General features: G+C 42.6%; 1 protein-coding gene across 2 annotated transcripts in view; it reads left to right on the forward strand.

The window, feature by feature from the left end:
• Positions 1 to 252: 252 nt before the first annotated feature.
• The window catches only part of LOC122540572 (glutamate receptor ionotropic, kainate 4), a 192,569-nt gene continuing 174,822 nt past the window's right edge, over positions 253 to 17,999 (forward strand). For both annotated transcript variants that reach the window (XM_043676446.2, XM_087976264.1), the window contains exon 1: positions 253 to 975. The gene's annotated coding sequence lies outside the window, so the exon portion shown is untranslated. The remainder of the gene's footprint in view (positions 976 to 17,999) is intronic.

A 17,999-nucleotide genomic window follows, 5' to 3' on the forward strand; every position in this document is an offset into this window, starting at 1 on the left:
CCATCAGATATTTAAATACTTTTTTACATGAGCACTTGAAATATTACAGCGTACAGGCCAGGTGCTGGGAAACGGGATTAAAATAAATGGATGTTTGGTGAACGCTGTAAAAAAAACTTGTAATGCTGCTGCAAATGCGCTTCTGAACATCCTGATATTTCCAGAGCGAAAATGTATTCTTGCATAACGCACACATGTCAGATGTTGGACTGGGGTGGACAAAATTAAAAATCACACAACACCAGATTATAGTTCAACAGGTTTAATTGGAAGCAGTAGGTCTCAGAGCGCTGCTCCTTCATCAGGTGATTGAGGAGAATAACCTACAGAGGCCAAGTACACCTCTAAAGCTTTCTTTTATCCAGTTCACTTCGCCCGCCCTCAACAATCATTTACAATCTCTTCGCCATCATGAATGTTTCTTTGACTCCGCACACTACTGCATTGAGCCCACAGATCTTAAACCTTTTCGCGTCGTAGATGTTCATACACCGTTCTCTCCCCGTAACCGCCCCCTTGGTCTGCATTCTGCTCCATCTCCTTGCTGTTGTGCTGTGCTCGCTCCCGGGATCCCGGTTGCTTTGTTGCCGCGATGTGTACGTGCGGCGGTTTGGGAGGATGAGCAGCGCCGGTCTCTCGGTGTCCTTCCTGGGGCTGGCGGTAGGCGGCAGTGTGCTGCAGCCTGTTCGGGGACGGCTTGCTCAAGGAGCGAGAACCTTTTGTGGAAATCTCTCGGAATTGTTTCGTGCGCTGTTTTCCTTCTGCCCTGCTGTTTCGGATTCGTGGATCGAATATTTTATATAAATTGCTGCGCCGTTTTATTTGTGAACATTTGTTGTGTTGCATTGTTTTCCTTTGATTGGTTTACAGGCGCAAGAGCGGAAGCAAATCCTTGAATTATGATTAACTATTACATTCATTAACCATTGGATACAAGTTCACGGAGCGGATTCATATTCTACTAACAGACGAAGGGTGAGTGAATTTATGTAATTGCGGATTGGCGCCTCCAAATTCTTTTTACATTTATCTGGATGTGTCTAATTCTGTTGTGTTTTGTGTTAAATATAAGAAATGCACTTTCTAGGCCCCGACTTTGTATTTTCAATCGAAACTAATTGCAATAACATCGGCAAATTAATAGTTTTCTGACAGATAGTCTTCAAGTGTTGAAAATAACCCCTTTTTTGCAGGGGCTGGATTTAAATCTGTGCACGCATTCTGCCCGGTTTCTATGGGAAATAGAGTCAGATATTTTCAAGCAGTCCGAGGATATGACCCTTTCATGTCGACTTCGCCTGATTTCATTCGCATGAAATGAGCAATTCCTCGCGTCACCGAATGAATGAGAATCGCAAACCCATAGCAGCTGAATAAATCAGAGCGACACATTTCGCCGTCATGTTCAAATTGGTGACATTTAGCTGCAAAGGGCCTGTAACCGCTGATATTTTATGATTTTTCTCAAATATGTGATCATTGGCTTCGCTGCTACATTTTCCAAAAAATCTATTTGTCAATAAATTACAAAATATACAAAAGAACAAAATTTTAAAATATAAAGCGATAACATCAAAGCGCTAATATAGACATTGTTGAAGAACAGAATGAGCTTTAAGCTCCGAATGAATATTGTGGGATGGCAATAAGAAAGACCTCCTTGTTTCATCCGGTGATCTCACTGAAAATCCTGGTGGCCTTGACACTTCTCCTCCATCGCCTTGTTTATATTTGGACTGTCCAAAGTCAAAATGTTTGATCCAACAGTTTCGAATTTGGGTTCTTCCTTTGTTATGGAACTATTTGTTTGGTTCACATAATGCTAAAAACGGAATAAAAACAGCTGTAAATAATCACGCAAGTGAATATCTGAAAAGGAACAGAATAGCTAAAAGTAGTCAAAAAGGTGAATACAGGTCCCTTAGAGGATGAGACCAGGAGTTGATAGTGGGGAACAAAGAAATGGCAGAGGCAGTAAATCAATAGTTTAGATTAGATTCCCTACAGCGTGGAAACAGGCCCTTTGGCCCAACAAGTCCACACCAACCCTCCGAAGAGCAACCCACCCAGACCAATTCCCCTACATTTTGCCCCTGACTAATGCACCTAACACAACAGGCAATTTAGCATGGCCAATTCACCTGACCTGCACACATTTGTGACTGTGGGAGGAAACCAGAGCACCTGGAGGAAACTCATGCAGACACTGGGAGAATGTGCAAACTCCACACAGACAATTGCCCAAGGCAGGATTTGAACCTGGGTCCCTGGCGCTGTGAGGCAGTAGTGCTAACCACTGAGCCACCGTGCTGCCTCTGGTTTTATGGTGGGGATACTGAAACCATTGCAATAATATCATGTAAAATAGAAATTAGAGCAAAGCAGGAATTTAAAACAATTGCCATCACTGGGGCAAGGTACTGAGCAAACTATTGGGACACAGCCTTAGAATTAGAGGGGGTAAATTCAGAACAGAAATGCGGAGATAGTTCTTCAGCCAGAGAGTGGTGGGCCTGTGGAATTCATTGCCACAGAGTGCAGTGGAGGCTGGGACGCTAAATGTCTTCAAGGCAGAAATTGATAAATTCTTGATGTCACAAGGAATTAAGGGCTACAGGGAGAATGTGGGTAAGTGGAGTTGAAATGCCCATCAGCCATGATTGAATGGCGGAGTGAACTCGATGGGCCGAATGGCCTTACTTCCGCTCCTATGTCTTATGGTCGTATTAAAGGCAGGCACGTCTCCAGGGCCTGATGGCCTACATCCTTGGGCCTTAAAGAAAGTAGGAGCAGAGATAGTGGATGCATTGATTATAATGGTCCAAAATTCTCTGGATTCTGGAAAGATTCCAATAGATTGGAAAACTGCTTATTCAAAAAGGGAGGGAGGCAGCATGTAGGAAACTATAGATGAAAATTAGCAATTTCTGGGAAAATTCAGCTTCCGTGGAGAGAAAGCAGAGTTAACATTCAGGTACTGTGACCCTTCTTCAGAACTCAGACTCTACAGGTCAGTTTGGTTAACATCTGACATTGAGAAATTGTTGGAATCCATTATTAAGGAAGTAGTAATAGTACATTTGGAAAGTCAAAACACAATCCATCAGAATCAGCAGGTTTTTATGAAAGGAAATCATGTTTGATTAATTCACTAGAATTCTTTGAGCATAAAACAAGTGAAGTGGAGAATGGGGATCCATTGAGTTGTCTGAGTTTGAGTTGTATATTTGGACTTCTGGAAGGCATTGATAAGGTGCTACATAAAAGGTTAATACACAAGGTAGGTAAGATCATATGGAGATAGAAGTAATATATTAACAAGATTAACAATTGTATAGCCATCAGAAAGCAGAGAGTTGATATAAATATCCACCACACTCTGGGGTAGTGAACTTTGCAGATTCACAACACTGAGAGAAATAATTTCTCTTCATCTCTATTTGAAATCTTCCTTGTCAGCAAGCTGTATCTAGTGGGGTTCAGTCCTTGGGCCCCAACAATTTACAAGTGACATCAATGACTTGGACGCTTGATACTTTCCCACTGCAGATGACACTAAAATAAGTGGGAAAATAAGTTGCAATAAAAGATAAGAATTTTATAAATGGATATGGATAAGTCAGGTAAATCGGTTAAAATTTGGCAGACAGAGTTTAACATTAATAAGTGTGAAGTTATCCATTTTGGTTGAAAGAGTAAACAGGCAACTTATTATCTGAATGGACCGAAATTTGAAAGTGCTTTGGTGCAGATGGATCTTGGTGTCCGTTTGAATGAATCACAGAAAGTTAGTATGCAAGTACATAAGGTAATATAGAAGGCAAATTGAATTTTGATATTTTTTGCTGAAAGAATAGAGTACAAATGCAGGGAAATATTGCAATTATATAAGGCATTGGTGAGACCTTTTCTGGAGTACTATATGCTGATTTGATCCCCTTACTTGAGGAAGGATGTATTTGCATTGAAGATAGTTCATAGAAGGTTCAATAAATTACTTTCTAAGTTGAAAGGTGTGTTTTGTGAGGAGAGGATGAGCAGATTAGTCCTATAGTCACAATAGTTTAGAAGAATGATGGCAGACCTAATCGTTATAACTTACTAAAATGGGATTGACAAAAGTAGATGTGGAGCAGAGGTTCCCCCTTGTGTGACAATCTAGAACAAGAGGCCCTAGTTTAGACTAAAAGGTGGAAGATTTCAAATAGAGATGAAGAGAAATTATTTCTCTCAGTGTTGTGAATCTGCAAAGTTCACTACCCCAGAGTGTGGTGGATATTGGGTAATGAATAAAGTTAAGGACGTAGACAGATTTTAAAAATTCTTAGTGGGTTAAAGAGAGGCTATGAACAGTGGGCAGTAAAGTGGAGTTGACGCCAAGATGAGATCAAGCTTGATTTTATTAAATGGTGGAGCAAGCTCAAGGGACTGTATTGCCCACGGCTGCTCCTAGTTTTTATGTTTACCAAGTGCTCTATTATTAAATCTTTTATTATGGATTCTAGGAGTTTCTCTACAATTAGTGTCTGGCTAATGAGTCTAAAAAAATCCCTGTTTTCTCTTCACTTCCTCTTTTTAAATAGTGGGGATACATTAGCTATCCCCCAATCCATAGGAACTGTTCCAGAGTCTATAAGATTTTTTCTCACCATTTCTTCAAGGGATTAGGATCACATGATGGTATAGAGGACTAGGCGAATTTTATTTTATTATTCATAGGATATAGTTGCCTGGGCTAGATCAGCATTTGTGGCTCATCCCTAATTAAGAATCAGTCACATTACTGTGGGTTTGGAGTCACATGTGGCCAGACAGGTAAAGATAGCAAATTTCCTTTCCTAAAATACAGCATTGAACCACGTTTGTATGACAAACAACAACGTTTATTTAATTGTTATTTAAAGTCATAGAGATGTAAAGCACAGAAATAGACCCTTTCATGCAACTCGTCCATGCCAACCAGATATCCTAAATTTGCCAGCACTTGCCCCACGTCCCTCTAAACCCTTCCTATTCATATACGCATCCAGATGCCTTTATAAATGCTGTAATTGTACTAGCCTCCATACTTCCTCTGGCAGCTCATTCTATACACATATCACCCTCTGTGTGAAAATGTTGCCACTTAGGTCCCTTTTAAATATTTCCCCTCTCAACCTATGCCTCTAGTTCTGCACTCCCCCAACCCAGGGTTTTTACATCTATTTTCCTAATCAGCCTGTTGAGAGATGTTGTTATACAGATGATTTATCAGATTATTATCAAATTCAAGTGTTTCTGCTTTGGTGAGATTCAAACCCATGTCCTCAGAACTTTAGCCTGGGATTCTGGATTACTAATCCAGTGACATTACCACTACACTTCCCCCATAAATATGCTCTGGGCAGAGTAGTTCAAATCCCACCACAGTGGCTAGTGCAATTTAAGTTCCAATAATATTTAAAAATCTGGAATGGATGGCTAACATCAATAATAGTAACTAAAACTATCATCAGTAGTTGTAAAATCTACATTAGACAACTCCTCAGTTCAAAAAACCTCTAGTCTGAAGTATATTTTTCCAAAAAAGCTTACTTTGTATTTATCTCCAGTAGGTTAAGGGACTGGAATGATTCTCATCTCAATAAATATTGCATAAAAGTTATTTGAATGTTGGTAGGCTATGTTCATTCTTGATTGCTGTACACACAAACATATGAATTAAGTGTAAGCCATTTGGCCCCAAAGACCTACTCTGTCATTCAATAATATCATGGCTGAATTGATTAAAGACAGAGGTTTTACAGCATGGAAAGAGGCCCTTCATCCCATTGTGTCCATGCCGATCATCTAACATCCATCTACTGTAATCCTGTTTTCCAGCACTTGGCCCATAGCCTTGTATAGTATTGTATTTCAAGTGCTCATCTCAATAGTTCTCAAATGGCTTGATGGTCCCTGCTTCTACTACACTTTCAGGCAGTGTATTCCAGCTTCCCACTTCCCTCTAGGGAGAAGAAAAATCCTAAAATACCCTCTAAAGATCCTGCTCCTTATCTTAAAACTGGTATTGACCTTCCACCAAGAGGAAACATTTCTCCCTATCTACACAGTTTATGCCTCTCAGAACATTGTACATGTCAATCACTACACCCCGCCCACCATCAGCCTTTTCTGCTCTAAGGAAAACAACCCCAGCCTAAAATCCTGGTGAATCTCTTCTGTACATTCTTTTGTGCAATCACATTCTTCCAAAAGTGTTGCAAACAGAACTGCATACAGTACTACATCTGTGGCCTCACTAATGTTATATACAGTTGCACTGTATCCTACTTGATCTCATATCCATACACAGGTCTAATAAAGGCATTCTTAACCACTTTATCTATCTAATTATCTAGATTATTAATGTACACCACAAACAGCAGGTTTCCAGCATCACATGCTGTGGTATACCACTAGATACAGATTTACATTTACCAAAACACTCGACTACCATCAACCTTCACTTCCTGCCACTAAGGCAATTTTGGATCCAACATGCCAAATTGTCCTGGATCCCATGGGCTCTTAGCTTCTTAACCAGTCTGCCATGTGACACCTTATCAAAAGCTTTACTAAAGTTAATGTTAATGACATTAACTGCACTACCCTCACCCAGAAAAATTCAATTAAATTTATGAGACATGACCACCCCCTGACAGTCTGCTGACTAGCCTTGACTAATCCTTGCCTCTCCAAGTGGAGATTAATTTTGTTCATCAGACTTTCTCCAGTTGTTCCCCTACCATATATTGTAGACTCACTGGCCTATATTTTTCTGATTTATCCCTACCAGCCTCTTGAATGATGGCACTACATTAGATGCTCTCCAGTTCTCTGGAATCTCTCCTGTGGCCAAATAGGATTTGAAAATTAATGTCAGGGCCCCCACAATCTCCCTTCCTTTTCCCCCATTGCAGCCTGGATACATCTCTTGGGCTTGGGGCTTTATCCACTCTCAAGCCTGCTAAAACTATTAATTTCTTCTCCCTCTCTATGCTAATTTGTTTAAGTTTATCACAGTTCCCCTCCCTGATTTCTATACCTACATAATCCTTCTCTTCAATGAATGCGGATGCAAAATACTAATTTAAACTCTCAGCTATGTCATCTTACACAACTCACACACATTGCCGCCTTGGTCCCTAATGGGCCCCTCAACCTTCCCTGGATATTTTCTTGGCACTAGTATTGTTGTAAAATACCTTTGGATTTCCTTAGTGGTACCCAGCAGTGTTTTTACAGGATGCTTCTTTGCCCTTCCAAACTATTTTTTAAGCAACCCCTTGCACTTGCTATACTCCTCTAGAGCATCCACTGTTTTGCGATCTTGGTATGTACAATTAGCTTCTTTCTTTTCCACATTTAATAAGGTATCTCCCTCCACCATTAAGGGAACATGTTGGCCCTGCACTCTCACTATAAGATTTTTGAATGTCTCCCACTGTACTGATACAAGGAGCTGATACCAGTCCACTTTGGCCATATCCATCCTTGTCATCTTAAAATTAGTCTTCGCTCAGTTACTAACCTTTATTTCTGGTCCAGCTTTGACCTTACCTATAATTATCTTAAATCTGATTGAATTATGGGCACTATCATCAAACTACTCCTCACAGCCACATCTTCCACCTGCCCAACTAAACTCCCTAAAATTATGTCCAGCACCATCCCCCTATTGTAGGACTTGCTTTGTACTGGCTTAACAATCTATCCTGGACACATGTTAAGAATTCCACCCCCTCTAATACATTCGCACTTTGTCTATCACAGCTAATAGGGGTGTTAAGAAGGCATAGAGTGTCCATGTACATAGATCCCTGAAAGTTGCCACCCAGGTTTACAGAGTCATAGAGATGTACAGCACGGAAACAGACCCTGTCCATGCTAACCAGATATCCCAACCCAATCTAGTCCCACCTGCCAGCACCTGGCCCATATCCCTTCAAACCCTTCCTATTCATGTACCCATCCAAATGCCTCTTAAATATTGCAATTGTACCAGCCTCCACAACTTCCTCTGGCAGCTCATTCCATACATGTACCCCACTCTATGTGCAAAAGTTGCCCCTTAGGTCTCTTTTATATCTTTCCCCTCGCACCCTAAACCTATGCCTTCTAGTTCTAGACTCCCTGACCCCAGGGAAAAGACTTTGTCTATTTACCCTATTCATGCCCCTCATAATTTTGTAAATCTCTGTAAGGTCACCCCTCAGCCTCTGACGCTCCGGGGAAACCAGCCCCAGCCTGTTCAGCCTCTCTTTATAGTTCAAATCCTCCAACCCTGGCAACATCCTTGTAAATCTTTTCTGAACCCTTTCAAGTTTCACAACATGCTTCCGATAGGAAGGAGACCAGAATTGCATGCAATATTCCAACAGTGGCCTAACCAATGTCCTGTACAGCCGCAACATGACCTCCCAACTCCTGTACTCAATACTCTGACCAATAAATGAAAGCAAACCAAACGCCGTCTTCACTATCCTATCTACCTGTGACTCCACTTTCAAGGAGCTATGAACCTGCACTCCAAGGTCTCTTTGTTCAGCAACACTCCCTAGGACCTTACCATTAAGTGTATAAGTCCTGCTAAGATTTGCTTTCCCAAAATGCAGCACCTCGCATATATCTGAATTAAACCCCATCTTCCACTTCTCAGCCCATTGGCCCATCTAGTCCAGAATCTGTCATAATCTGAGGTAACCCCCTTCGCTGTCCACTACACCTCCAATTTTGGTGTCATCTGCAAACTTACTGACTGTACCTCTTATGCTCGCATCCAAATCATTTATGTAAATGACAAAAAGTAGAGGGCCCAGCACCGATCCTTGTGGCACTCCACTGGTCACAGGCCTCCAGTCTGAAAAACAACCCTCCACCACCACCTTCTGTCTTCTACCTTTGAGCCAGTCCTATATCCAAATGGCTAGTTCTCCCACTATTCCATGAGATCTAACCTTGCTAATCAGTCTCCCATGGGGAACCTTGTCGAACGCCTTACTGAAGTCCATATAGATCACATCTACCGCTTTGCCCTCATCAATCCTCTTTGTTACTTCTTCAGAAAACTCAATGAAGTTTGTGAGACATGATTTCCCATGCACAAAGCCATGTTGACTCTCCCTAATCAGTCCTTGCCTTTCCCAATACATGTACATCCTGTCTCTCAGTATTCCCTCCAACAACTTGCCCACCACTGACGTCAGGCTCACTGGTCTATAGTTCCCAGGCTTGTCTTTACCACCCTTCTTAAACAGTGGCACCATGTTAGCCAACCTCCAGTCTTCCGGCACCTCACCTGTGACTATTGATGATACAAATATCGCAGCAAGAGGTCCAGCAATCACTTTTCTAGCTTCCCACAGAGTTCTAGGGTACACCTGATCATATCCTGGGGATTTATCCACCTTCATGCGTTTCAAGACATCCAGCACTTCCTCCTCTATAATCTGGACATTTTGCAAGGTGGCACCATCTATTTCCATACAGTCTATATCTTCTATATCCTTTTCCACGTAAATACTGATGCAAAATACTCGTTTAGTATCTCCCCCATTTTCTGCAGTTCCACACAATCGCCGCTTTTCTGATCTTTGAGGGGCCCTATTCTCTCCCTAGTTACCCTTTTGTCCTTAATGTATTTGTAAAAACTCTTTGGATTCTCCTTAATTGTATTTGCCAAACCTATCTCATGTCCCCTTTTTACCCTCCTGATTTCCCTCTTAAGTATACTCCTACTTCCTTTATACTCTTCTAAGGATTCATTTTATCTATCCTGTCTATACCTGACATATGGTTCCTTCTTTTTCTTAACCAAACCCTCAATTTCTTTAGTCATCCAGCATTCCCTATACCTACCAGCCTTCCCTTTCACCCTGACAGGGATATACTTTCTCTGGATTCTTGTTATCTCATTTCTGAAGCCTTCCCATTTTCCAGCCGTCCCTTTACCTGTGAACATCTGCCCTCAATCAGCTTTCGAAAGTTCTTGCCTAATACCATCAAAATTGGCCTTTCTCCAATTTAGATCTTCAACTTTTAGATCTGGTCTATCCTTTTCCATCACTATTTTAAATCTAATAGAATTATGGTCGCTGGCCCTGAAGTGCTCTCCCACTGACACCTCAGTCACCTGCCCTGCCTTATTTCCCAAGAGTAGGTCAAGTTTTGCACCTTCTCTAGTAGGTACATCCACATACTGAATCAGAAACTTTTCTTATACACACTTATCAAATGCCTCTCCATCTAAACCCTTAACACTATGGCAGTCCCAGTCTATGTTTGGAAAGTTAAAATCCCCTACCATAACCACCCTATTATTCTTCCAGATAGCTGAGATCTCCTTACAAGTTTGTTTCTCAATTTCCCTCTGACTATTAGAAGGTCTATAATCCCAATAAGGTGATCATCCCTTTCTTATTTCTCAGTTCCACCCAAATAACTTCCCTGGATGTATTTCCGGGAATATCCTCCCTCAGCACAGCTGTAATGCTATCCCTTATCAAAAACGCCACTCCCCCTCCTCTCTTGCCTCCCTTTCTATCCTTCCTGTAACATTTGTACCCTGGAATATTAAGCTGCCAGTCCTGCCCATTCCTGATCCATGTTTCTGAAACATTCTGCAAGTAGGCGGCCTGTCTCCCCAATAGAGGCCATATCGGGTGCAGTGGATGCAGTAAATGATGTGTATGGAGGTGCAGGTGAATTCAGGCTGCACCCGATGTGGCCTCCTCTATATTGGGGAGACAGGCTGCCTATTTGCGGAACGTTTCAGAGAACACCTCTGGAACACCCGGACCAACCAATCCAACCACCCCGTGGCTCAACACTTCAACTCCCCCTCCCACTCCATCAAGGACATGCAGGTCCTTGGACTCCTCCATTGCCAGACCACAGCAACACGACGGCTGGAGAAAGAGCGCCTCCTCTTCCACCTAGAAACCCTCCAACCACAAGGGATGAACTCAGATTTCTCCAGTTTCCTCATTTCCCTTCCCCCCATCTTGTCTCAGTCCCAACCCTCGAACTCAGCACCACCTTCCTAACCTGCAATCGTCTTCCTGACCTCTCCGCCCCCACCCCCACTCCGGCCTATCACCCTCACCTTAACCTCCTTCCACCTATCGCATTTCCAACGCCCCTCCCCCAAGTCCCTCCTCCCTACCTTTTACCTTAGCCTGCTTGGCACATTTTCCTCATTCCTGAAGAAGGGCTCATGCCCGAAACATCGATTCTCCTGCTCCTTGGATACTGCCTGACCTGCTGCGCTTTTCCAGCAACACATTTTCAGCTCTGATCTCCAGCATCTGCAGTCCTCACTTTCTCCATGACAGTATCAGTAAGAGTGACTACTGCACAGTCCTAGTGGAGATGCAGTTACACCTTCACATTGAGAATACCCTCCATCATGCTGTGTGGCACTATCACAGCGTTAAATGGTACAGATTTCAAACAGATCTAGTAACTCAATACTAGGCATTGACAAGGCGCTGTGGACCATCAGCAGCAGCAGAATCTGCATCCTCATTGCCTGGCATATTCCCAACACAGCTACTACCACCAAACCAGGGTGCAGAAGGGCATGCTAAGAACAGCACCAAACATACATTAAAATGAGGTGTCAACCTGGTGAAGCTACCAAACAGGACTACTTGCATGTTGAACAGCATGAGCAGCAAGCAATGGAGTTAAGCAATCCCACAACCAACAATTAGATTTAAATTCTGCTGTTCTGTCATCCAGTCTTGAATAATTGTGGACAATTAATCAACTTGCTGGAGGAGGAGGCTCCACAAATCTCCCCATCCATATCAGGATTTTTGATGGAGTTAAGATGACTGGCAGAAGCCTGTGCCTTTGGTTTAACCCTAAATGAGATGCTTAGAGAGAGTTTGGTATGTGGGATAGTGATGTGACTATGCAATAACATCGACTAGCTGAAGCTCAACTGGACTTCAAACAAGCGCTGCAATTGGCTTAATCATCAGAAAATACAGCAAGTGGAGCATGTGAGTTATAAGGTATTCCGATGGAAGTTGGCACCCTCATCAGTCCAATGTCACTTGAGTGCAGGCAACTCCATTGCCTCACTCAGGAAATATCCTGATAAGAGTAACTTTAGGTCAGCCCACAACAAATGCCCAAACTAAAGCCAAGTCATGACCAAACATAGATTTTGTACACAGATCCCTGAAAGTTGCCACCTAGGTTGATAGAGTTGTTTAGAAGGCATACAGTGTCTTAGCTTTTATTAGTAGAAGGATTGAGTTTCGGAACCATGAAATCATGCTGCAACTATACAAAACTCTGGCGCGGCCACACTTGGGGTATTGCACAGTTCTGGTCACCACATTATAGGAAGGATGTGAAAACTTTGGAAAGGGTTCAGAGGAGTTTTACTAGGATATTGCCTGGTATGGAGGGAAAGTCTTATGAGGAAAGGCTGAGGTACTTGAGGCTGCTTTTGCTAGAGAGAAGGTTGAGAGGTGACTTAATTGAGACATATAAGATAATCAGAGGGTTAGATAGAGTGCACAGTGAGAGCCTTTTCCTCAGATGGTGATGGCTAGCATGAGGGGACATAACTTTAAATTAAAGTTGATAGATATAGGACAGAGGCAGAGTTAGTTTCTTTATTCAGAGAGTAGTAGAGATGTGGAACACACTAACTGCAACAATAGTAGACTCGCCAACTCTAAGGGCATTTAAGTAGTCATTAGATAGACATATGGACGAAAATGGAATAGTGTAGGTTAGATGGGCTTCAGGTTGGTTTCATTGGTTGCCGCAACATTGAGGGACAAAGAGTCTGTAGTGTGATGTAATGTTCTGTGTTCAAACAGTTATGATTTTCTTTAGTATCGTGCTCAGTAAGACATTGTATAACTGTTATTGATATGTAGATCCTGACCAGTAACACATTGTTTCTGTTGTCGATGTGTGGATTCGGGACGACCTCCTAGCCGAAATGTAGTAAGTTAACTCAGAGGCTAGTATCCAGGAGAGTTCATATCCTGGAAACTGCAACTGCATCTGATTTGAAACAGTCAAATTTCTATGCAACATCTAAATCAGAACCAATCAAGATAAACATCTGGTTAAATGGGGGAATGTTAAATGGGTCAAATGGATGTAGAAACCAGTGCAAATGTATCAGCAATTGCAGAACCAGTAAAAGTGCTCTGGATTCCAGCACTTACATTTTGCGCAATACTTCAGCTAGACTGAGAATCTATATTGTGGAACCTTTGCAAATCAAAGGTACAACCTCTGGTCTGGTCTTTTATGAAAGAATGCTGGTTTGGTTATCAGTTATTGAAGTAGAAGATTCAGGCCTAACTTTAATGGGGCAACATTGGTTGTGAGAGATTCATCTAGATTGGGTCAACATTTTTGAATTAGAAAGCAGCAGCCTGACTGAAGTCCTAATTAAATACCTGGAAATTTTCCATGATGGTCTAGGGACTATCAAAAGAGCCAAAGCAACTTTGCATAGAACATAGAACGGTACAGCACAGGGACAGGCCCTTCAGCCCACGATGCTTTGCCGAACATGATACTAAATTAAATCAAAAGAGAAAATGCTGGAAAATCTCAGCAGGTCTGGCAACATCTGTAAGGAGAGAAAAGAGCTGATGTTTCGAAGCGGATCAGTTAGACTCGAAATGTCAGCTCTTTTCTCTCCTTACAGATGCTGCCAGACCTGCTGAGATTTTTCAGCATTTTCTCTGTTGGTTTCAGATTCCAGCATCTGCAGTAATTTGCTTTTATCCTAAATTAAATCCCATGGTCTATATCCCTCAATTCCTTGTTGATTCATGTACTTTTCTAAAAGCCCCTTAAATGCCCTTATTGTTTCTGCCTCCACTACTTCCTTTGGCTGAGAGTTCCAGGCACCTATCACTCTCTGCCCCTCACATCTCCTTTGAACTTCCCCCTCTTACTGTTGATGCATGTTGACCAAGAAGCAATTCCACAATTCTGCAAGCCCATCCAGTGTCATTTGCCTTACAGACAAAAATGAAAGCAGGATTCAGAAAGCTAGAAAGTGAAGGAATCATCAAGCCAGTCCAATTCACAGAATGAACAACACCTATCATATCAATTTTGAAGCCCGATGAGTCCATTCACCTTCGTGCAGATTTTAAACAAACAGTAAGCCACTTTTTATAACTGGATAATCCCTTTCCCAGAAGATTTGTCCACAAAGCTAGCAGGAGCCATGCTTACTTGCAATTGTGTTTACATCAGGATTCTCAAGTATGCCACAATTAATACTCATAAGGGCCTGTACAAATATATAAGACAGCCATTCAGCATATTTAAAAATCACACAAATTAGGATTTCACTGTAAAATCCTAATACAGTGAAAACTAATTAAGAAGACTTACAGAATTTGGATATATTCTTAAGGTGTTTTTCCAAGGCAGGCTAACATCTGAGAAGTGACCTACTTGGACCACAGTGTCAGCAAGATAGATTACACCCATTGGAAGATAAAGTAAGGGCAATCAATGGTGTCCCGACTCCCATGTCTGTCACAGGAGCTTAGATAATTTCTGTGTCTGGTAAATTATTATGGAAAATTCACATACAGTCTGACATCCATCCTGGCACCATTGCATCAACTGCTAAAAAAAGGGGCAGCCTTGGAAATGGCCTCATCGACAGGCCCTAGCTTTCAATTAAGAAATTACTGACATCCTCTAATGTGTTAGTATATTGTGATCCCAAGTGAGATCTGGTATTAACATGCAATACCTCCCTGCATGACATCAGGATGGCATTAGCTCAGGGGTGGCCTACTGGAAAGGAACACACAATTGCATAAGTGTCAGGACTTTGGTTATGAAGAGTGTAAATACACTTAATTACAGAAAGGTAGAAATATTTGGAGCCAGAAAGTTCCACCATTATCTTTATGGTCAAAGATTTGTGATAATCACAGACCACAAACCCCTACTTGGTCTGCTTAAAGAGGACAAATCAGTATCACCTGTGGTTTTGGGCTGCATTCAGCAGTGGGCTCTAATATTAAGTGCTTATAATTATCAGCTAGAGCACTGTCTGGGAGGCTGACTAGAAACTGCAGATGCATTGAGCTGCCTTCCATTAGGAGATATACTACCCGTGGTACCCCCTGGAAGAGTCGGTCATGACATTGAATTTTCTGAAAACGCTACCAGTTACAACTAACAATGTCAGACTTTGGACACAGAAAGATCCAGTCCTTTTCAAATTGACACAATTGGTATTAATAGGGGAAACCAAAGTGTCATTGTAGCCAGAACAATGTTGTATTATCAATTGCCATAATAAGTTTCTAACCAGCTGATAGAGAGTCACGTGATAGAGAGTCGAGGAATAGGGAGAGAGAACAGTTAAATGCGTGGCTACAGGGATGGTGCAGGAGGGAGGGATTCCGGTATCTGGATAACTGGGGTTTTTTCTGGGGAAGGTGGGACCTCTATAAACAGGATGGTCTACACCTGAACCTGAGGGGCACCAGTATCCTTGGGGGGAGGTTTGCTAGTGCTCTTGGGGGGGGTTTAAACTAACTCTGCAGGGGCATGGGAACCTAGACTTAGCTTTAGGGTGCAGGACCTGGAGTGTAGGGAGGTTAGGAACATGGCATCAATCTCAAAGGAGGGTGCCTGTAAACAGGAAAGTGGCTTGAAGTGTGTATACTTCAATGAAAGAAGTATACGAAATAAGGTAGGTGAACTTGCAGCGTGGGTTGGTACCTGGGATTTTGATGTTGTGGCTATTACGGAGACATGGGTAGAACAGGGATAGGATTGGCTGTTGCAGGTTCCAGGGTTTAAATGTTTTAGTAGGGTCAGAGGTGGGGGTAAAAGAGGGGAGGTGTGGCATTGCTTGTCAAAGATAGTATTACAGTGGTGGAAAGGACGATGGATGAAGACTCGCCATCTGAGGTAGTTTGGGCTGAGGTTAGGAATAGGAAAGGTGAGGTCACCCTATTAGGAGTCTTTTACAGGCCTCCTAATAGTCCTAGAGATGTAGAAGAAAGGATTGTGAGGATGATTCAGGAGAAGAGTGAAAGTAATAGGGTGGTTGTTATGGGGGACTTTAACTTTCCAGATATTGACTGGGAAAGCTATAGCTCGAGTTCGTTAGATGGGTCGGTGTTTGTCCAATGTGTACAGGAGGGTTTCCTGACACAATATGTAGACAGGCCAACAAGAGGTGAGGCCATACTGGATTTGGTTCTGGGTAACGAACCAGGCCAGGTGTTAGAATTGGAGATAGGTGAGCACTTTGGGGACAGTGACCACAATTCGGTGACTTTTACTCTCGTGATGGAGAGGGATAAGTGAGCACTACAGGGCAAGAGTTATAGCGGGGGCAGGGAAATTGATGCGGTGAGGCACGACCTAGGATGCGTGGCTTGGAAAAGTAGGCTTCAAGGCATAGGCACAATTGATATGTGGAGCTTGTTCAAGGAGCAACTATTGAGTGTCCTTGATAAGTATGTACCTGTCAGGCAGGGAGGAAAGGGTCGTGTGAGGGAGCCGTGATTTAATAAGGAATTGGAATCCCTTGTTAAATGGAAGAGGGCGGCCTATGTAAAGATGGTTCAATTGGTGCGATTGAGAGTTATAAGGTAGCCAGGAAGGATCTGAAGAGAGCTAAGAGCAGCAAGGAGGGGACATGAAAAGTCCTTAGTTGGTAGGATTAGGGAAAACCCTAAGGCTTTCTATAGGTATGTCAGGAATAAAAGAATGACTAGGGTAGGAATAGTTCCAGTCAAGGATAGTAGTGGGAAGTTGCGTGTGGAGGCTGAAGAGATTGGGGAGACACTGAATGAATACTTTTCGTCAGTATTCACTCAGGAACAGGACATTGTTGCCGATGTGAATATTGAGTCACAATTAATTAGAATGGACGGCTTTGAGGTATGTAGGGAAGAGGTGTTGGAAATTCTGGAAAGGGTGAAAATAGATAAGTCCCCTGGGCCTGGTGGCAATTATCCTAGGATTCTCTGGGAAGCAAGGGAGGAGATTGCAGAGCCATTGGCCTTGATTTTTATGTCCTCGTTGTCTACAGGAATAGTACCAGTAGAGTGGAGGATAGCAAATCTGGGTCCCTTGTTCAAGAAGGGATAACCCTAGTAACTATAGGCCGGTGAGTCTCACTTCTCTTGTGGGCAAAGTGTTAGAGAGAATTGTAAGGGCTAAGATTAATGAACATCTGGATAGGAATAATGTGATCAAGGATAGTCAGCATGGTTTTCTGAAGGGCAGGTCGTGCCTCACAAACCTTATTGAATTCTTTGAGAAGGTGACTAAGGAGGTAGACGAGGGTAAAGCAGTAGATGTGGTGTATATGGATTTTAGTAAGGCGTTTGATAAGGTTCCCCATGGTAGGCTACTGCAAAAAATATGGAGGTATGGCATTGAGGGTGAGTTGGAGGTTTGGATTCGGAATTGGCTGGCTGGAAGAAGACAGAGGGTAGTAGTTGATGGTAAAGGTTCATCTTGGAGTGCAGTTACTAGCGGTGTTCCGCAAGGATCTGTTTTGGGACCATTGCTGTTTGTCATTTTTATAAATGACCTGGAGGAGGGGCAAGAAGGTTGGGTGAGCAAATTTGCGGATGATACGAAAGTCGGAGGAGTTGTTGACAGTGAGGAAGGATGTGGCAGGTTACAGCAGGATATAGAGAAGCTGCAGAGCTGGGCAGAAAGGTGGCAAATGGAATTCAATGTAGCTAAGTGTGAGGTGATTCACTTTGGTAAGAGTAACAAAAAGACGGGGTACTGGGCTAATGGTCGGATACTTGGTAGTGTGGATGAGCAGAGGGATCTTGGTGTCCATGTACTCAGATCTCTGAAAGTTTCCACCCAGGTAAATAGTGCGGTGAAGGCGGCATATGGCATACTGGCTTTTATTGGTAGAGGAATTGAGTTCCGGAGTACTGAGGTCATGTTGCAGTTGTATAAGACTCTGGTGCGGCCGC

This window comes from Chiloscyllium plagiosum, unplaced genomic scaffold (assembly GCF_037043375.1).
Source record: "Chiloscyllium plagiosum isolate Xiang-an unplaced genomic scaffold, Cpla_swu_hap1 HiC_scaffold_29, whole genome shotgun sequence".
In the NCBI taxonomy this organism is placed as follows: Eukaryota; Metazoa; Chordata; class Chondrichthyes; order Orectolobiformes; family Hemiscylliidae; genus Chiloscyllium; species Chiloscyllium plagiosum.